This window comes from Typopeltis vanoorti, chromosome 15 (genome assembly GCF_054136105.1).
Source record: "Typopeltis vanoorti isolate ZY-2024b chromosome 15, IOZ_Tvanoo_1.0, whole genome shotgun sequence".
NCBI lineage: Eukaryota > Metazoa > Arthropoda > Arachnida > Uropygi > Thelyphonidae > Typopeltis > Typopeltis vanoorti.
Window position 1 is genome coordinate 21,519,763 of NC_143563.1, and position 22,851 is coordinate 21,542,613.

Consider the following 22,851-nt stretch of genomic DNA (forward strand, 5'->3'; position numbering starts at 1 on the left):
ATGTTACCATAATTGAAATCACCCATAATAATTACCCTCCTTCCACTCATTTCTTCTATTTGCCTATGCATACTATCCTCATCATCTATTCCATCACCTGGTCTATAGCAGCACCCAATTGTATATTTTGTTCTGCTAGATTGTATCTCACACCAAACAGCCACAAATGTGCTCTTTATTCTATCGTGCAGTTCATCTTCTATACTCCTAGGCTGCAACTCATTAGCTATCATCAATAACACTCCTCCCCTTTTTATTCTCTCTGTCACTCCTGAACACGCTATATCCGTCGCATTCAATTCCACTAGCTTTATCATCTTCTGTCAGCCATGATTCACTAATACCAACAACCTGTGGCCTGGAAGTGCTAACCAAGGCCAAAAACTTTTCCATTAGTCCCATCCCTACTTTGATGCCTTATACTAACTATCCCATTCTGATTTGTTGTCCTTCGTACTCGCTCGGGCATATTATACTCATTCATACTCTCAACTACCTCCCTAAAGTCTGCATATCTACTCCCTGAATAAATCTAGTTTCCCTGAGTCTGTACATCCTCTTCCACATCATTCATCAACACTTTTTTAAGCCTCCGTACACCAACTCCATTCAAATGTAACCCATCCATCTTATTTAAATCCTTTCGCCCATCGAACTCACTCCACATATCCACAAATTCCACTCCACCCTCCATGCATAACCCAGGCATAAAGTCATTGGCAATTATGCCCCTCCTTCTAAACATTTCAATGTCATACCGCGGTAAAATACTCACCAGCCTAACTCTCTCACTCTTCTCTTTGGCTACCTCAAGTAATTCCCTCACATCCTCTATCATTTCCATTTTGTCTTCTTTCAAATCATTTGTTCCTACCACAATTATCACCTCTTTCACCCTCTGTTTTTGCACTCGAATAGATTCGCTGACGTCCTTTATGTTCGCACCCGGCTGGTACGATTTCGTCAAACTCTCAACTATCACACCTCTTAATAGCGATTCCCTATACATTATTGCTTTCATGTGATTCTTTCTTAACAGGAATCGGGTCATCTGTGTCATTAGTAGTGCTTCCCCTATTGTCCTGTCATTCTTTAAAATATTATATGCTTTGCAGTTGATTTCATTTGCAACTTCCGACTCTGAAATTGAGATTTCACTAATGCAACACTTTTTGACCATATGATGTCAACCAAAGCAATAAAATCATCACTTTGTTTCTAATGCTGTTGGCATTTGTGTATATATATATTAGACGCCACCTCATCGCTTTTCTTATACTTAAATCTACAGTCTGTTTGGCTTAGTTGGGTAACTTCCCCCCCCATCTACTCAAAATGGCCCACCCTCAGTGCAGTCCATCCATTCAGCAGATTCATAACCATTTTCATTGTCCATCTTATCACTTGTATATTACATCTTTGGGATTTTCACTTCTGGAAATTGATGTGGCCAGGGATTTGAGACTTGCTTGATAGAGAATTGAAGCTTAGATTGGCCATATTGCAAAAATCAGTCAACTAGCACAGCTAATCACTTGAACGCTTTACAAATATGCTGAACTACTTCTGAAGTCGTTCTCTCTCTCTCTCTCTCTCTCTCTCTCTCTCTCTCTCTCTCTCTCTCTCTCTCGCTCTCTCTCTCTCTCTCAGACTGATATGTCCGCGTTTGAATATGATGGCTTGATATTTGGTAGCCTGAGTTTCTTTGGGATATACAAGTGGTTTTGAGGATTCAGCACATGGTGACCACAATAGCTTCTGGGGTCTGAAATGGTTCATATAAAGATAGACTAAAGATTTGTAGATTAAAAAAATTGGTTCCTAGAAGGAAGAGACGAAGCATGAGAGAAACATATGAGGTCTTAAAAGGGTTTTTATGCAGTGGATGTGGGGGAAACATTTCGATTTATGGCAGGAGGGAAACAAAAAATGTCGCCGTTGGAAGTTCCGTCAAAGTGTAGTTAGTACGACTACAAGGTTCCGATATTTTGATAGGAGGTCGCTGAATGAGGGGAGGGGAATGGCTGAGATGGTTGAAAAATGCTTTGTCGCTGACTCACATTAAGGAGACAGATATAAGAAGTATTGTGTTAATAATGGTGGTTTGTGGTTGTAGTGAGTCTTGATGCTTCCCCCAAGTTAAGAATGACTGGAGGATTTTATGGAGACACCGAATTAACAATAATACTACTAATAATAATTTGGAAACAAAAATTCCCAGAATCTGCAATAACAGAGCAAAGACTTATGGACCAAAAGAAAAGAATTTTGCTGAACTTGAGCTGCAAGGTTTATATAATAAACCAACAACTCCATTAACATCGAATTATCAGGAGGAAGCTATATCTAACTTTGGAATTTAACTCAGTAAGCATCAGCTGACGACATACCTGAGAATATTTTGACAGAGGTATAGTGTAAAATGAAATCAAGGATATTGGAACTCTTAGATAAAAATTCTGTGATATGAAACCATCTCAACCAGCAGTATAAAAGAAACAAATCAGCTCCTATACAACAAAGCCTATATCATTACAGTGAAGCTTGGTTGCAAACCGCAAGAGCAAAAGTCGAGGATTGAGCAATCTGCACCATGGAAAATCAGGTTGAAAAGAAAAGTCAACAAAGTACCAGCTGATCTGAGCAACTTAAAGAGTTTAAAAGAAGGACGGTAAAAAAAATGATAGCTTCAAAAACAACGTGATTAACATATTTGACCAACAAAACAATTGCTGAAGTTACCAAAGAGCTAAAACAAAGAATTACAGCGATTGCACGGAAAATTAAAAGATATGAAGCAAAAATAAACCAATATGTACAAAATGTGCAATTTACAGAACCAAAGTCAATTCTTTCAGTCTCTGCAGAGAAATTCAAATGCAAACAACCATTTACCAGAAAAAGAAGAAACACTCAAATTTTGGATCAATCTGAAATAGTCCTATTGAACATAATAAAGATGCCACATGGATAAGGGAAATTTCTCTTCATGAAAGGTGCGGACCCAAGTAACTATAACATGCCTACCAATCATGCTTAAACTGTTCACTGCAATCATAGCATATTACATATACCACTACTTATCAGATAATCATATTTATCCGACTGAACAAAAAGGCAATTTTCAAAAATCTAGAGGAACAAAAGACCAGATTCTTATTAATAAAATGATTCTCATAAATTCAAAAAGACAAAAAACTGACTTAAATATAACATGGAACTTCTGAATCCTATATTCACTACAAATACTTGGAATTAGCAAAAAGATACATTCGTTTATTGCTGCTGCTATGAAATCATGGAAAACAACGTTAATGGTCAATAATGTTCACTACTAAAGATTCAGAAATATTAGCATTAAACGTGAAATTTTCCAAGGTGATTTTTTTTCACCATTGCACTTCAACATTTCTTTGATATCTTTGTCTATGGTTTTGTAGAAAACAAAACTTGGATATGATATTCCTAAATGCAATATTAATATATACCATCTGTTCTATATGCCGATTTTCCACATAACTTCAAGTTATGTGGAAAATCGGCACAGCAAATGGACTCTTTATTGAACACAGTTCGTATTTTCAGTCAGACATCAAAATGGAATTTGGTTTAGATAAATGCGCAATTTTATCTATTGAACGAGCAATAAACTCTTTGGCTATACCAGTGATCCGTTACACAGCTGGCATAATAGATTAGACAAAAGAAGATCTGAACAAATTGAACCAAAAATCTAGAAAATTAATGACTATGCATCATGCAATACATCTACGAAGTGATGTCGACCAGTTATACTTTCAAAGGAGAACATGTCGACGGGGGTCTGCTGCAAGTGAGACAGATTGTGAAAGAAGAAGAAATTAGTTTAGAAAAGTTACATCAACAATAGCTCTGAGCAAATGCCCGAGCAGTTACACACGAGGGTCTTCTGAAAGCAAAAGGAAACAAATGCGATTACAAAAAGAAACAGCAAAATACCCGATATATGTACTGGGAAAATAAACCTTTGCATGACCAATTTCTTAGAGATACTGAGTACAAAATTTACGTGAACAGGACGTAGCAATGGCTGCAATATGGATATACGAGGGTTGTCTGAAACATTCTCGGCTTCGACCATAGATAGCAACACTATCGGTACGATTTTTTTTTCTAAGCTGATACATCTGTCATAAGCATCGATGTCTAATTGCAAGTCATTCTATCAAGAAGTTAGTTTTATACAGCTGTCTGAAGCAAAAGCGTTGTCTGTATCCCTTGAAATGCATAAAAAGAAGGTTTTACGCCAAACGAAATTCATTCGAAGTTCACAAAAGTTTATGGGCTCTCTTCTCCTTCGTTTTCGACAATTAAGAAATGGGTTACCGAGTTTTAACATGGCCGCACCAGCCTTGAAGATGATCCACGTGAAGGATGTACAAAATGTGTAACAACAACACAAATCATAGATCAAATGCACGATATGATATTGAATGACCGGCGAGTCAAAGTGTGTGAAATTTCTGAGACTACAGGCATTTCAAAAGAACATGTAGGATATATTTTGCATGAAGAATTGCAAATGAAAACGTTTTGCGCAAGATGGGTGCCATGCTTGCTCACAGCAGGTAAAAACGCACTCGCATGAAAATCTCCGAACAGTGCTTGGAGCGTTGTTTTGCACTACCTGCAGGGTCAGCTAGACTTGCATTACGTGCAGGCACAAACTTGACTTATTTGTCTGTTTGCTTATTTAGGAAATGGAGTAAAACCAGGTTTAAAATATCTTGGTATCTTTAACATTTATTATACCCAAGGTAAAATACTTTCTAGTGCTTGGTAACGTTTTAACAAGAATAAAACTGATTTTGTGCGTCTATTTATTACAATGGATGAGATTTGGATTCACAACATACCAGAATCCAAACAGCAGTCAAAACAGTGGACAGGAGTCAGTTCAATTCTGTTCAGCGCCAAAGAAGACAAAGTCGGTTCCATCAGCAGAAAGGTCATGGCATCGGTATTTTGGGGTGCTAAAGGCATTTTGTTTATTAATTATCTTGAAAAGTTTAAAACAATAACCGGGGAATATTAATCCGATCTTTTAACCAGAGTTGGAGAAAAAATTCATGAGAAAAGACCCGGTTTGCAGAAGAAAAAAATCATCTTTCATCAGGACAATGCATCTGCCCACAAAGGTGTTTTGGCAATTGAAAAATTAAGGGATCTGCACTATGAATTGTTGGAACATTCACCCTATTCGCCAGATTTGGCTTCTTCTGACTTCTATCTCTTCACAAAATTAAGACATTTTCCTCGCTGGCGTTTTTCTTCTAATCAAGAGGTGATTACAGCTGTAGAGGGGTATTTTGTTTATTGAGATCTTACTGAGAACCCTTACTAGGATGGGATAATGGTGCTGGAGCATCGCTTAATCTCCATTAAGACTAATGCATTTAAGAATAAATGCATTAGTCTTAATGGAGATTATGTTAAAAAATAAAAATAATTTGAAATTTTAAATTCGTTTTTTCATTATTAGGCCGAGAACTTTTCATACCACCTTCGGATTAAACAAGAAACAGAAAGATTTATGTAGACAGTTTTTTAACTTTGGTATATTATGTATAAACATAGAAGACATAAATACAGAAGGATTTATTCTAGCAGTTCAATTACATGCATTACAAACTAATGCTATGAACGAAAAATTTTTGAACATCAATAAACCTGACAGACTATTCTTGGATTCTTGGGTAGAATCTGAATTGTTCTGTATTATAGTTCGCCCACAGATTTGAGGTCCCTCGACACTTCTGCGCATGTCAGAAAAAGGAGAATCCATTCCGATAATAGGGTAATCAGTCTGTCTTCTGGGATGTAATAATAAACAAACTGAGTTTGTTTATTATTACAGGTCGGAAAATTTAGCTTTTCTTTTACGAACATTGCTGTTTTTAAAGTGTAACTATTTTGCTTGTATAACAGTTGGGAAAATGTACGTAGAGTGTTAATACGTGCAAATAAAGCGCCTCCGTAGCGCAATTGGAAGAACGACGGTACATTGCGCCCTTCGATTGGAATAGGCCTAAGTTCGATTCTCGTCGCGACGGGAGGAATCTTTATCTGGTCGATTTCAATCGATGGTGAGTTAGCCGATCTCATACGGGGGTAGCAGGGTTTTTTCTCCCGGAAACTCGGGTTTTTCATCCCGCATACATACAAATCGGCCCTTCAGAACACACGCAATTTACAGACAAAAATTACTAGTTGTGGTGGTGTTGGAGGTGGGCAGTAGATGGCGTTGATTCGTAGTAGAGGTAAGGTGTAGAGATAGTTGAAGATGTCCTCCCGCGATGAGTCTTCGGACTCCTTGGAGGTATCAGGAATAATAATAATAATAATAATAATAATAATAAATACTGCGTTCTACATAAAACAATGTCACTTCGCTCCATGATAAGTTTCCTTTTATTCTGGGACTTTTTAAAACAAAATCCGATTTCATGAAGTATTTTCCTTAAAGTTTCTCTTTTCCAAGGAAAATTAATTTTTTCTTTAAGCACAGGAATCAATTTCGGAACAGTTAGCACTCTTTTCTCGACCACGTAAAATTCGTGAATAGTTCTTCTTATAACGTCTACATCAAAATCATTCAAAGCTACGGTTTCGATGGTTTTCTTTACTCTGTGGTTTCTTTTTTTTTTTTAGGAGATTTAAATTTTGGCTTACCTTCACCTTTTGATTCCCTACGAATTCTTTTAACAGTCGACCCCGATACGCCCGCAATTGCACTTGCACGTTTTATGACTTGAGAAAGGGGAACAAGAAGACGGCCTTCTGACGATTCTTTTTCGCAGAATGTCAGCACATTATTCAATATTCTTTTGCAAGAGCTACTGAAACGTATAACAATGGAACTTGTTGACTGTACTAGATCCATCATACAAATTAATAATTAAAAAAAATGCAAAAAGAGAACAACAAAAATCAAGCTGGTACTAGTACCAGCTTGATTTTTGTTGTTCGCATGTTGTGATTTCGCATGTTGGCGACCAATTCGTACATTCTTCATTTCTTTCTCCCCTTCAGCATGAATTGACTATTCTTGGCACCAAGCCAAGAAGGGATCTAGAAATGGTGGGGGAATTATTCAAATGATATCTTGTTTTGACTGTGTATCAATTACGTAAATAATAATAATAATAATAATAATAATAATAATAATAATAATAATAATAATAATAATAATACAAACTTTATATTTTCTTAAATAACAAAATATTCTTTATTAAATCATTCCAGAAAATCGAGCAGTGAAGTAATTAGAAAATGATCATAACTCGTTTCTTTAAAACTTAGGTTTTATAAAGGTGATTAATCTTTATATTCAGAACACACTTTGATTCGGAAAACACTCACAGCTCCTATGACATAAGAAATTGCAAAGGAAAGATGCTAGCAGTGCATAGAAAATAATCGACGGGGTACTTAACGGAAACAATATCGGAATATATTCCCATGGCCAGGAAGATTAATAAGGTAGGCGTTAGATTTAAATGGATGAATTGTAGTATTAGGCGTGATGTACAAAAAAAAATTGCTATGGAGGATTTACAAGGAAAAAGGTGATCAATACTATGAGCAGTAAAAGAATCAGGCTAGGAAGGAAGGCTAAATCAGATTATCAGATAATCAAACCTTAGCCAAGGCTAAAGTCTTCTCATAATCAGGTCAAAGAAAATCTAAACTCATAATCAGGTAAAAAAAAAAAAAAACAGATCAATGAAAGTTCCAAAGAATTCTTTTGCTACGTAGCAAGTAAAAGGAAAAATGACAGGATAACTTTAGGAGTACTGATTGCAGCGAGGTGACTGAATCAGATGTCATAGTAGAGTTCCTGACAGACCACTCTTTAAAAGTCTATTACAGAGTGAGGATATTTCTGTCTTTTGTAGCAATAGCTGATTAGAATTTAAGTTAATGAATCAGAGGTACTTAGGGTATTGCCGAATTTAAATGCAAATCCTGCTGTAGGGTTGGATGGGATATTAGCTTGAGTATTGCGTGAATGTGCAAAGGAATTATTATTATATTATTATTCGTGACACCTCCAAGGAGTCCGAAGAATCATCATGGGAGGACACCTACTGTACAACTGTCTCCATCACTACACCGAACCTCTACTGCCAATCATCTCCATCAACGCCATCTATCGCCCACCACCACCACCACAACTAGTATTTTTTGTCTGTAAATTGCGTGTGTTCTGAAGGGCCGATTTGTCTGTATACGGGATGAAAAACTCGAGTTTCCGGGAGAAAAACCCATATGAGATCGGCTAACTCACCGTTGATTGAAAAAGTCCGCATATGTCAATGATTTGTCAATTATTTGGCTGTTTAACTTGATTGAGCTCTGATAAGGTTCATAGGGAGTGGAAGGAAGTTGAGGTAGTCCCTTTGCATAAAGGAGGCTCTAAGACTGTAGTAGAAAAACAGACCATTCACCATCTCCAGGTGGTGATAAAAGTATTATATAAGTTGATTAAAGAAGAATCCAGGAATGGGTTGATTATGATACTTTGTCGTGGGATAAAACATGTTTTTTTTTTTTTAAAAAAAGAAAGTTCGATCTTAGTTTAGTAATTTATCAACTATTTATAATAGAGTCATAGCTGAGTTGGTCAAAGGGAATGGCTACACAGTGATACTGCTAGATTTTGCTAAGGCTTTTGACAGGATACTCCATGGAATACAGTTATGCAAATTAGAACAAATGGGAATGGATATTAAACTGGTTATGTAGACACAAGAATGGCTAATGGAGAAATAACAAAAAGTAGTGTATGGAGGAGCAGAGTCCATGATGAATTAGGTGTCAGTGGTGTGCCACAATGCTGCGTGCTTGGACCATTATTATTCAATTTGTACATAAATGATACAGGAAATGATTTGAAGGGAGATATTCAGTTGCTTGCTGATAATGCATAGTTGGGTAGTGCAATAATTAATAACACTGATGTATAGAGCTTGCAGGATTATTTAAATAAACTGACATTATGGGTAAAAGATAATGCATGACATTTCAATGTGGAAAAGTGTAAAGTTATGCATTTTGGGACTGCAAGATTACTAGCTGTGTACATCATTGATGGAACTGTACTCCAAGATACTGATGAGGCTAGAGCCTTGGGGATGGTTTTTGGACAGATAGTTGAAGTTCGGAGAGCATATAATAAGGAACTGGATTTTATTCAATTATTAAGGGATAACTTTCTGAGACAGCATGTAATTGAAAATACTAGGGGTGCGAGAGTGCTTGACCTGGTAATAGCATCTGAGAATTTGACTGTAATGAATATAACCATATTGCCACCTATTGGTGGGAGGTGGCTAAAGGTGTGGAATTTTCGATTAAGACAGGGTATATGTGGAATTACCGTGCTGGCAAGTTTGAAAAGCTTAGGAGATTGCTTGGTTCAGTGCCATGGCATGTAAAACTGCAAGGTTTGGATGTCGATAGAGCATGGGAAGTGGTCAAGGAGCATTTCCAGGAGGTTATGGCTGATTGTATACATAGGGTCTGAATAGTAAAACAAGTAGGGTTAAATGGATGAATAACACCATTAAGCTTGAGCTGCAAAAAAAGAAACAACTGTGGAGGGAATTTAAAGAAAGGGGTGACCTGCAGGCACACGAACGGTATAAAGCGCGGGCCAGAAAGGTAACGAGTGTGGTAAGAAGAGCAAAAGCGGATTATGAAAGAAAACTAGCTATGCAAGCTAAAGAGAATCCCAAACAGTTCTTTCAAATGCTGCAAGTAAAAGAATAATTGTACACGGCAGAATGATTTTAAGGAATGCCGATGACAAGGAGTCATTGAATCAGTCGATATAGTGGAATTACTGTGTGAGCACTTTGTAAGAGTATATCACCCAGGTAGTGACATTGAAACAATGAAGAAACCATTAGTTTATACGGGATTTGTGGTGAATGAAGTGATTGGATGGGATACCGGCACTGGTCTTATGTGAAGCGGCTAAAGAATTATCAGTGTCCTTGACCATGTTGTTTAATCTGAGTCTCGGGTCTGGTTTAGTCCCTAAGGTGTGGAAAGAAGGGAAAATAGTTCCACTGCATAAAGGAGGATCCAAGATTACTGTTGCAAATTACCGACCGATCAGCATATCAGGATATTCAAGGGAAAAATACAGGAATGGATTGATGAAAATGAGATACCGTATGGGGACAGCATGGCTTTTGTGAAGGGTAGATCATGCCTCAGTAACTTGTTCAAGTTTTATAACACAGTGACGGCTGAACTGGACAAGGGTAATGGGTTTACAGTGATACTGCTGAACCTGGCTAAGGCCTTTGACAGGATACCACATGGAATTCTAATAATAAACTGCAACATATGGGAATGGATATAGGGTTGGTGAGATGGATAGGTGTGTGGGTGGTTGATGGAGAAATATCAGAGAATAGTTTATTCAGGAGTAGAGTCCAAAAGACGGCCTGTGACTAGTGGTGTGTCATAGGTTTCTGTTCTTGGACCACTGTTGTTCAATTTCTTCATTAACGATATAGGGAAGGATCTAAGAGGAACAGTTCATTTGTTTGCTGATGATGCAAAGTTGGGTAGGGCAATAGTGAATGCAGAAGATGTCAAAATCTTGCAGGATGATTTGGATGGATTGGAGTTCTGTACTAAGGAGAATGGATGTCAATTTAATGTTACAAAATGTAAGGTTATGCATTTTGGGGTGAAAAGATTAGCAGCAGTATACCACATTGGTGGAACTGTACTCCCGGAGATTGATGACACCAGAGACTTGGGAGTGTTGATGGATTGGGAGATGAAGTTTAGGGGGCACATTGCAAAAGTGGCTAAATCAGCTCATCAAATCACTTGGTGGTTGAAAAATACTTTGACGAGAAGAGACAAGCAAGTTATTATTCCTCTGTACCAAGCCTTGATAAGAAATCATCTCGACTACTGTGCCCAGATTTGGTCACCTAGGTTTCTTCTTGATGGGGAGGAGGTGGAGAAAATCCAGAGGCAAGTGACCAAGATGATAGCAGGTCTATGGTATGAACCTTATGAGAACAGGTTGAAGATTTGTGGGTCGCAGAAATTGGTTGATAGGCGGTAGAGGGGAGATATGATTGAGCCATTCAAATTGTTGAAGGGTTTCTATAGGGTTAATTCAGAGGATATTTTTGAGATCAGGATTTGTAGTGGGAGAACCAGGGGACATCTATGGAAGCTGGGCAAGAGTGTGGTTAACAAGGGGTGTTAGAGCTGGGTTCTTTACTTTCAGAGTGGTAAATGAGTGGAATAAGCTGCCAGAGTCTGTTGTGGGTGCTATGATAGTGAATGAGTTCCAGGCAAGGTATGATAGATACTGTGAGAATGACGAATAGTTGTGTGGACATGATGTTTAGGGCCTCCCTCAATGAGTCTAATGACTCCCAGGAGTCACCCGTAATAATAATAATAATAATAGGTCATAGGATTACTTGACTATTGAAGAACACACTAACATGCAGAGATAAAGGTGTTAGTATTCTTCTTTGTAAGGCGTCGATTCGTCCACATCTAGATTAGTATATCAGGTCTGGACTGTTGGATTCCTTGGAGATGATGAAATGGTAGAAAAGATTCAGAGGAGAGTGACCAAGTTGGTGAGTGGTTGAGAGTTTGTGGGTTAGTAGTATGAGAATTACACACGATTTGGCCCTGAGTTTGAAAGAACCTTCGATTTACGTCCAGGTTGCGAGGAGCCTTTATAATCGTTTTTTAACTTAAGGTGAGTTAGCCGATCTCCAGATTAAGCGGGTTTTTCGCTCCTACATGACAATCAAGCTAGTCAGAGAACCCAACATAGTTAACATATATAGCATACTGATGCCATATTTTCGGTTGCTTTTACTGTTATTTAACCCTACTCAGTAGGCCATTTACTTGTTATACCTGTCTGCAGCAGACCGTAGTTGTAGGTACTTAGTTTCTTTAGCAATATTAAGAAAAATTAATATTGCTAAATAATATATACACGGAAGTATATTAACATTATACTTCCGTGTTTTTTTTTTAATACTGGTAATTACCGTTAAAATTCCTTAAACTTTGTTTATCGAAATATTATTATATTACAATAATATAATATATTACCTTGTATTAATTAGCAGATTTTTACACATTATGCAAAATGCAGTGTTATAAAAATTTTATATAATTTGAATACAGAGTTTGCATTCTAAATAATGTAATTGCATTTATTTGAAAGGTATTAATATTATTATAAATAATGTAATAGGTTTTATTTGAATAGATATTAATATCAGTAAATAAACTTAAATTTATATGTGGATATGTTTCTAAAATCAGGTTTCTTCAGCATTCATTGCGAAATACGCCTTTAAATCATTTAATAAGTTTATAATAAGGGCGTATCGTCGTTATAAGCGGGAGAGAAATTTATGTTTTCAAAATTTCACCCTTCTGCGATATTCTTGTGTGTGGCGGAAGTGAAATTGAATTGCAAAAGAAAATACTTCCGGCAATCGAAGATCTGTTTTCTTAGGATAAAAAAATTCTTAAGAATGAACGTTATTAGTGTGTCGGATAATTCCTGATAACACTGCTAAGTTGTTGATTTTATGAATAATACATTTTTTATGTGCATTTTCTCTACCCAAACATAATCATCACTTTGGGATCTATCTTAAGAGGTAAGCTTTGTAGAATATGAATCTCTCAATAAAATTCCGTGTTCTGAAATGTTCTGCTTTACAGAACGTATTAAGAGAAATGTGTTAATGTACTTTTCTTATATGTAATCCTACGAAGATAGTTTGGAAATATTAAAGTAAATCGTTTTGTTATAATAGATTGATATGCTGTGGGTTACACTGGGTAATTATTACTGCTATTGTAGCATTCGAAAGTGTTGCAAATTCGTCTACAGACACCGTGTGTGGGTAGGAGTGGAAGTGATTTTAATTGCTTTGGCATTTCAATTATTTTGGACAACGAATGGTAGCCAAAACAATCATTAAGATTCTCCAGCATGTGTTGGAGGATTTTAATGTGATAAAGGATCAATGACTTGGTTTGATCGGACACCCACAAAGTAGGAGTAATTGGTGATTAAATGTATCCTTATATACACTGAAGACTTGGTTACGGTATTTTGTTCGACAGCATTGGAGATTAAATGTAAGTTAAACTAGAATGAAAATAGAAATGTATTACCTGTCACTTCGAGATTAAGAAAATTTAAACTATCCACGAAAAAGAAAGAAGAACCCTTATATGGATAAGGGCATAATATACGATGGATTGGAATGGGTAAAAAATCTTTGCGGTCTTCTAGCGTATTTGTAATAATAACAATATAGAATAGAAAATGATATGAAACAATAGTGGACATAGTCAAATATGAAGTGGGTGTGACATTAGTTCTAAATATGGACATACCATTTTAGTTGTCTTTAATGTATTATCTGCACCAATACATAGTATCGCTCCACTACTTAATTTAAACTATCGTCGATTTTTGTAAAATAAAATTTCGCAGAAGGATTGCCTCATATTACGTTTTAATGTATTCTGAAAACAGTGTCAAGTTATTCTATGACTCAAAGGAGGGAAACCCTTTGGGTTATCTTTCATTGATATTTTTCAGTGATACTCATACTTTAGTGTTTATGAGGTTTTAATGTTTGACTTCGATATGGCATATAGCCACATTTCTTCCTTAGAAAATGTTGAAATTTTCATTATAATATAATGAACCACAATCTAAGTAATGCTCTTCATGCATCACTTAGATGAAATTACTTCATAAAGATTGTTTCAGTTTTTATCAGTAGTAAATTTTTATTATTTTTATTCTAACGCAGAATAATGCAGTTTATGCATTATTTTCTTCCTTCAGTAATACTGGCAGATTTTAGTTAAGTTTAACTAAATAATTGTGATATACATTCAGAGTTTTCTCAGATAATGCAAAATTAGATTTTATGAAGGTTACAAGTATTTTTTCTTTTCTTGTGATTTTTTCCCCTTCACATAAACAAAAGCATTTTTTTTTTCAGTATCCTTAGGGGCACCACTTCTTCACAAATGAAGAGGGAAAAATTCAGTAATTTAACTGACAATCAAGTGATAGCACTAAATTCCTACTGAAGTTTAGTTTAGACACTGTGATGTTGGACTTTTTTTTTTTTGTAAAACATGCAGATAAGTGAGAGAACAGGTACAGTTTACACAAATAATCTTGCCTCATTGTCTACATTGTGTTGGCATAATCTAAACCAACCAACTCTGAGCATTCCTAAAATAAGAATGCTCATGCAGAAAAGTTTTACCTCCAGATAAAGCTGATGTTTAATGAGCAGCACAGAACTAGTTTAAAGTATGCATACTGGTACGTGTTGTATATACTGGGCAGAATTTAATTAGCGAGTGATGAGATTAAAACAAACTGAGAAAAGGTCTTATGAACACAACCCAAGAAATATTGATATCCTGGTTTTTATATAATAAACTTTAGAAGAATCAATTCTTTTAGCCTGTCTTAGATCATTCTAGTGCATCACCAAATTTTCAGTTGATGATAGAAGAATAAATGTCTATCAGTTGTTATATCTTAGCACATTCTTTAGTCCAAGCAGAATTATCCATGGAAATTAAATTTTTATTGTCTTTAATTTGGACTTGCTAATCACAACATGGAATGTGTTTTGCAAACTGCTGTACAGCAGCTATAAATACTGCTTTTATGAGACTCATCCCTTGACAGAAAGTGCAAGCTTTCCATTTTGAACTCTCTCTCTCAGGTAATGAGTATTGTAAAGATGTGTAAAGCTCCATAACTGCACAAAGTCATAGTGGCACTGAATAGAAGCCATTAAGAAAATAATTGTGGTAAGAGTTAAAATAATTTTAAACACCAAGTTTGCAAGTTAATTGCATATCATGAGGAGGATGGCTTTTCATTTTGAGCATTTCTACATCAGGAGTGCCGAAGGCTCTGTTCTTTCGCCTACTCTTTCTCCAATGCATAAATGATTCTTTCAGTGACCAATAATCCTATTCACAGTTTTGCTCATGATAATACTCTCCATTCCTTCTACACATTTAACAAACCTGTAATGCTCAAATGCAAATTTCTTCTTCAAACGTTCTTTTACAACCAACATCTTGAAAACTAATCTCTATTTCATTCTTGAATAGGGTAGGAAAAACCTAATCACCTTAGATGCTAACAGACAAGTCGGGATTTTTTTTTTTTTTGCAGATCTCAACTTGCCTTCCCTTACCTTTAGTGGTATACAAATCACCAGACAGGATCAGATATCTCTCCTTGTATTTACCTCCAGCCTCTTCTGGCATAAACACAAGACTCCTTTTCAGCTGAAGATGCTTTTCAGCCATCCAGCTACTAATTTTGTATGCATCCCAAATCCACTTATCCTTATAGTACTATTTGCATGTTTGGAGCATTGTACCAAGAATTTATGTATGTACTTATGTACCAAGAATTTAAGAATGATTCAGATGATCCCTCCTTCTCACCAACTCACTTCAGCCACTGTCTAAACGTAGCCTTTTTCAGCTCTTTTCTACAGATACTTCCATGGACACTGCTGCACCAGATTGGCATCTGTCATTCTTATACTTTAATTTTGCCTGTTAAAACATGAGAAGCAGCCATCCTGCATCATTTTATATTCCAACTGCAAACTCACTGAACCTGCTTTTCCTTTTATTCCTTCTTCCTCTGTTCTCATGAAGTGCTAACCAACTACAGCATCCAAGCTCTTCCCTTCTCAACCTTTGTCTGTCTATGCATGTTGCACTAATGTGCTAAAGATTCTACTTCCTTCTTTGTGACTGATTGTATTTATTTGAGGGTTATTTTAGGAAAATTAGGAGGTCAGTAAGTAATAACTACAAAATAGTGACATTTTCACTATATATTTAACAGAAACAAATTTTTACCTGTTTTGCTATAGAAAGTTTAAAATTGGTTAAAAAATTAAATTAAACTTGCCAAGAAATTATATTCTTGTTTAATCTTTTATCCAAGTAAAAGTAAACAGTTTGCATGAAGATACTTTGCATGTAAACATTTGCTTACACTTGGATAAAGGATTAAACAAGAATATAATTTCTTGGTAAGCTTAATTTAATTATATGTTTTGCTGTTATTGATGGTATCTTCAGGAGTTTTACTAACTAGAGAATAAGTAGTTACTAATGAAAATTATAACATGGATTACTCATGAGAATCACTTGGCATATCGGGTGTAAACTGTTCATTGTTGGGAATAGCTTTTGGATAGTTACCAGCATAATGGAGGTCATGTGGTACAGGCATATAAGAAACCTCCAAATATTATGTACAACAAAGCTCTGGTTCTTCTTCGAGGTGAATTTAATATAAGTGATTCTGGCAGGTTCTCTTCTGTAGTGATAGTAGTAATAATGAATTATAAAAACTTGGGTCTAAAATGATATTATCAGTTGACTATAAGACAGATAATATTAATTTCAAATAGAATGAAATTAATATTATTACTATTTTAAATCAAATTATAAATTTAACAAGTCTCAAAGTTTGCTTATTTGGAAGGTGGGGAAGAAAGAATTTAAACCAGAATTTTATGATGGTACTCTTTAAATGGTATTGCATTATAGGATATCTGCAGTTTGTTAGCTACATAACAGAATCCAAATCTACATTGTTCTATAATAGCTATTTTCGTAAGGTGTGTTCCTCTTAACCATGCAGCTGGACTTGATGTGTGTGCATGTCAAGATTGTCATAGATGCAAATTTCATATTAAAATTGCAATGCCATTCATATATTATCATGGATACAAAGTGCATGAAGAGTAACATATTTCATCTTTGTGAACATTGATGTGGTTAATTTGGTCACACCCATGGGTAAAAAAGTGATTTGATTTGATTTGTTATGCATATATAATCATGAAAATGCTAAGAAAAACTGTTGACAGGAAAGTTGAATAGCACTTTGGATGTAAGTCAAAATAGGGATTATTAGATAATCTTTTTAGCTTATGACAAATAGTCGAAAAATCATGGCAACAAAACTATTTCGACTCTGTTGATCTCAAAAATAAGGAATATGGAGAAAGCTATTCAGCACACTAAATCTAATTAAATTTCTGCTATATAATCTCAACAGGCAAGCTGTTGAGATATATAAATATATATATATATATATCAACAAGAGTCAAAACTAAATAAGTGTGTGAAGACTTATGTATGGCTTAAGGAATGCAAAGAACAAGCCAAGACTTCTAACCCAGTGTTCATTTCTTACCTGCTTCTGGTACATTATTATTAGGTATCCTCCTGGATATTGAATGAACAAGGATAGACTATCAAATGTTAGTAGAGTGAACAGTGCTGGCAGTAGGATAGAAAATGTTATTAATGCTGAATGTGGGACTGTGAAAATAGAGAAGAATGAAATGGACATTAATAAAGAATACCATGCTTGAATATTATCCTTCACAGGATAAAGCACGAAATTGATAAATTGCAGAAGCGTCGAGATTAGCAGGGCTGAAGAGAGAAGGAAGCAGGTGGTCCAAAGTAACAATAAAGAGAGAGTGTAAGAGTGTACAAACAAGAAAAACAAGTTAAGAAGAAAATTATATACGGAGACTCAATGATCAAGGGAGTACTTAATGAAAGTATGACAAAATCGTGTTTCCCTGGTGCAAAAGATAAAGGAAATGATTGTCTTGATCATAGCAGAAGCGTTCACTTCGTAACCCCTGTCAGCTACGAATCGCTGGCGAATTCTGCTGCCAGCGATCTACAACTTCAGCATTGTGCATAGGAGACCGGGAAGATCATACACTGGACAAGTATTAAACTTAACACAGTTTATTGAGGACGGCTTTGAAAGGGGATTAGCAACAGGAGCTGTATTTGTAGGTTTGACAGCAGCATATGACACACTAAATCTTAGAAAGCTTAGTCAAAATTTACAGCATGACAAACAGCTATCGGTTAGTGGAAGTATTCAGATTGCTGCTATTCAGCAGGAGATTCTTTGTTGATTTACAAGTAAAAAAGAGCACATGGTGTATCCAGAAAAATGGTCTACCTCAGGGGAGTGTGCTCTCTCCCTTCCTCTTCAATATATATACTAACGACCAACCTATAAACCTACACTCAAGAACCTTCTTATATGCAGATGACCAGGCAATAGCTTATCAAGCAAAATCCTTTGATAACATCGAGAAGAAGCTGACACAAGAACTAGAAACCCTTACAATTTACTATAAGGAAAACCAACTGAAACCAAATCCCAGTAAAACTCAAATGTGTCTTTTCCATCTCAATAACAGGGGGGCAAGGAGAAAGTTGAATATAGAATGGAATGGCATGAAATTGGTCAATTATCGAAATCCAACTTACCTAGGTGTCACACTAGATATGATCTTAAATTATAAGCGACACATAGAGAAGACAGCAGCTAAAATTCAAACATGTAATAATATTGTGTGCTGATTAACATCATCGCAGTGGGGTGCAAGTCCACAAGTACTGCACACACCTCTGCACTGGCACTTTGCTTTTCGACAGCTGAGTATGCTAGCTCTGTTTAGGAAAGATCAGCACATGTCAAAATTATTGACAAGGTTCTTACTGAAACATGTCGGCACTTTACCAGCTGCCTTAAGCCTACAAAAATTGACCATCTATACTCACTGTCTGGTATTGCACCTCCTCATATCAGAACAACAACACACAGTAGATATGAGCGGAAACAACTAAATGAGAGCGGCATCCTTTGTATGGACATGTTGCAGTAAATAGGAGGCTAAATTCAAGGAAAAGTTTTATTCACTCAATGGAACCATTGGTTGATTCCATAAACGCCACAAGGTCAACAATGTGGCAAGAACAATCTCCAGAGGCTCTGAAATTAAATGAATCTCTTCCATCTGGCTTACATCTACACTGGCAAAGATGGAAGACATTGAATAGATTTCATTCTGGAATGGGCACTCAAAGCAGAATATGGCCAGATGGGGCTACATAGACAATGACAGCTGCTCATGTGAAACACAAACCATGGATCATCTCCTGCAATGCTGCCTAATAGACATTAATAATATATGTACCCAAAAAGATTTAATGCAGTGTAATGAAACAGCTTTAAAGTATATTAATCACTGGATGAGTGAAATTTGACATTTTATGTTTTTGTGTAATATTTTATGCAAGTGGCATTTTTGTCTCTTAATGTATGCTTTTAATCCATATTCTTTTAATGTCTATTTCTTTAAATGTATGCTTTTAATCATTTATATGTATGATCTTACATTTTCTGTAGTTCGCACACAAAATAAATAAAAATAATTGTCTTGTTAGCACAAATGATTTGAGAGGCAAAAAGTATTCTATGAGGGAGGACGTAAAGGAGTTGTTAAAAGAGACAAAACTGAAGAGGATGAAGGTCAAGATTATAAGTCTCCTATCATGTTATGATAAAGGCAAACTGAGGTGGAGGGTGTTGCTAGCTAATGAGATCATGTGTAGGTTGTATAGAAGGAATGATATAGGATCTGTGGTTGGTGTTGGATGGAAAGAAGGATTTGTACAATGCTGATGGACTGCATCTAAATGATTTTGGTGTTAGGTGTCTGGAGACAGCTTTGTGCCAAGCATGCTGAAGCGAAGTGCCAATTCAGGAAAACTTAAGCAATTAGGGTGGAAGCAGGTGAATTTGTGCAAAGGCACCCATGAGGCGAGTGAGTGTGGGAATGACCAAGTGCAGAATCTAGTTTCTCAAGCAAAAATATTGAGTAGGGTAGTCAATTCAGGAAGCAAAGGTGGGTAGGGGCCGAAAGGGATACTGCAGTTTCTATATACTAATGCCAGAAGTATCAGGAACAGGAGAGGAGTATTTTTGACATTGGTTATTGTGTAATCTCACCAAAAGCTACAGGCATTAGTGAGACTTGACTAACAGAAGGTGATGTAGCTAGAGGGATACAATGTGAAGGGTTTAGTATTTTCAGGAAAGATAGAAAAAATAGGATAGGGGGTACTTCTGATGATAGTGGATGAATTGCAGCCATTTGAAGCAGTCTAGTGTGAGATTGAAGCCAGTAAGACAAAATATACAGTTAGTTTGTTATAGGCCAGGGAGTTACACAGATTATCTGAAGACATGCATTGGTAAATTAGTACAATGAGTACCTGTCAAGTGATTATTATGGGGAACTTCAACTATGGAGATCTAAACTGGAAGGAAGAAAAAGCACATGGCAGGAAGGAAATGGAATCTATATACCTACTAAGAGAGAATTACTTGAGGGAGCACGTGATGGTGGTCCCTCAAGTAATTGAGGGACCACCATCACATGGTCCCTCAATGACGAGAGGATCTATCCATAACCAAAGTGACCACGTTGCCTACGGTTGGTGAAAGCGACCATGCAGTCTTGGCTTAGGGGTTGTAGAACATGAGGAATATTCTATCAAGAAGGGATATTCGTGGAACTACATGGCAGGTGATTGACAGGCTTAGGAAGAAGCTTAAATCTGTGCCAGTGTTCCATCGTAGGAAAAGTTTGGGAAATGCTGCTTTAGATGACCCTTACCTGCAGTGCATGGAAGATAGTTAAGGGTCATCTAGAGCAGCATTTCCCAAACTTTTCCTACGACGGAACACTTCACAAATCCTGAAATTTTCACAAAACATCTTGGTTATTTTGTAATTTAATAATTGTTAATTTAGCTGATTTTAATTAATAATTGATTATTAATTCATAATTAATTAAACATCAATTAAACATGAACATCATTAAATTAATTTGCACTGATTTTCATTGACATATCCCATTCTGAACACCAAAAATTTATAATATTATAAGTACTTACGAGTGAATGCAGACTTTTTCTCCCGTGTGCTGGTAGTTTTCCCTTCCTTTTGTACGTACAAGAGGAGTACAAGATACCAAGCCTACTTTGTAGGCTTGGTATCTGTTGCGTCACCTTCAATAAGAGATTTTTTAACACCAAATTAAATAATGTCCCTTGTCTCTTATTCATATTAAAATTTAAATCTGTAGGCCTATTACTTTTAAAAATTCATGGCACTATGGTTTCGAAACAAGCACTTTCACCCTACAATATGAACTTGCGAAGAAAGTATTCAGTATTACTAGATTTGAGAACCCGATACAGACTATCTTGATCTTCAATTTCAGTGGAAAAATTTTCTTTATACTTCCTTGCTGATTGGTCACTAACATTTGCAACACAGATGTTATTTCGTTCAGTTTTGAGAACAGAGGATACATCACCCATTGTTGTAATCGGCTTGCAGACAATATTTATGAACGGTCATAAACAGCGGTATTCCCTTTCCCAAATGTTGAAAGGTTTCGATGTGTGAAAATTAACAATAATTCATGAATACTTCCACGTTTAAAAATACACGGCTTGGTCACTGGCATTTGCTACACATGTAATTTCCTTCAGTTTTGAGAACAGAGGATATGCCGCCCATTGTTGTAATCCGCTTGCAGGCAGTTTTTATGACCAGTCATAAACAGCGGTATTCCCTTTCCCAAATGTTCAAAGTTTCAACGTGTGAAAATTAACGATACGCAAATGTTAATAGGCGTCTGAGCTTTTCGACATATTCACAAATATTATTCTCCTCAGAGTATTTCCACTATAAAATTTTTATTAATGAAAAATGCTTAGAAAACCTAAAATGACAAATTCCAGGAGAACTTCTCACGGAATACTTATTCACCTTTCGCAGAACACAGTTTGGGAAACCCTGATCTAGAGGAAGCAATATTAAATTGAGGAGGGTTAATCAGGTAAGAGTTAGATGGATTAGTAATATCATTAAGGATGATATTACTAATCCAGTAATATCATCCATAAGGAAGAAAATGCTGTGGAGGATATATAAAGAGAAAGCTGACCAGCAGTACTCTCAAACAATAAAATGCCCAGGCAAGAAAGGTGACCAGCATGGCAAGAAAGGCAAAATCAGATTATGAGAAGAATCTAGCAAAGCAGGCCAAAGGAAATCCCAAAGAGTTCTTTTGTTGTGTGGCAAGTAAGAGGAAGAATGACTATGAAAGATTAACCTTAATGAGTGACGGTTGTTATAAGTGCATGTCTTCCAGATAATCCGTGTAACTCTCTGGCCTATAACAAACCAATTGTATATTTTGTCTTACTGGCCTCAATCTCACACTAGACTGCTTCAAATGGCTGCAATTCATCCACTATCATCAGAAGTACCCCTATCCTATTTTTTCTATCTTCCCTGAAAATACTAAACCCTTCACATTGTATCCCTGTAGGTACATTACCTACTGTTAGTCAAGTCTCGCTAATGCCTGTAGCTTTTGGTGAGGTTACATTAACCAATGCCCCAAACTCCTCCCTCTTGGTCCTGATACTTCTGGCATTAGTATATAGAAACTGCAGTATCCCTTTAGGCCCCTACCTACCTTTATTTCCTGAATTGACTACCCTATTCAATATTTTTTGCTTGAGAAACTTGAGCTCTGATAGTTCCAAGGGAGTGGAAAGAGGGCAAAATAATTCTCTTGCATAAGGGAGATTCTAAGACTGCAGTAGCAAATTATAGACCGATCAGTATCTCAGGCATGATGGTAAAAGTACTGGAATAATCAGTCAAAAAAAGAAATCAAAAATGGGTGGATAAAAATATGATATTGTATGAGGGGCAACATGGCTTTGTGAAGGGTTGGTCATGCCTTAGTAATTTACTGTCTTTTTGTAATAGAGTAACAGCAGAGTTGGATAAAG

At 36.2% G+C, this 22,851-nt stretch overlaps 1 protein-coding gene across 1 annotated transcript in view; it reads left to right on the top strand.

Moving 5' to 3' along the window:
• Nucleotides 1–12,505: 12,505 nt before the first annotated feature.
• Arf6 (ADP-ribosylation factor 6) overlaps nucleotides 12,506–22,851 on the top strand; it is a 110,322-nt gene continuing 99,976 nt past the window's right edge. The window contains exon 1 of the mRNA XM_090405708.1: nucleotides 12,506–12,719. The gene's annotated coding sequence lies outside the window, so the exon portion shown is untranslated. The remainder of the gene's footprint in view (nucleotides 12,720–22,851) is intronic.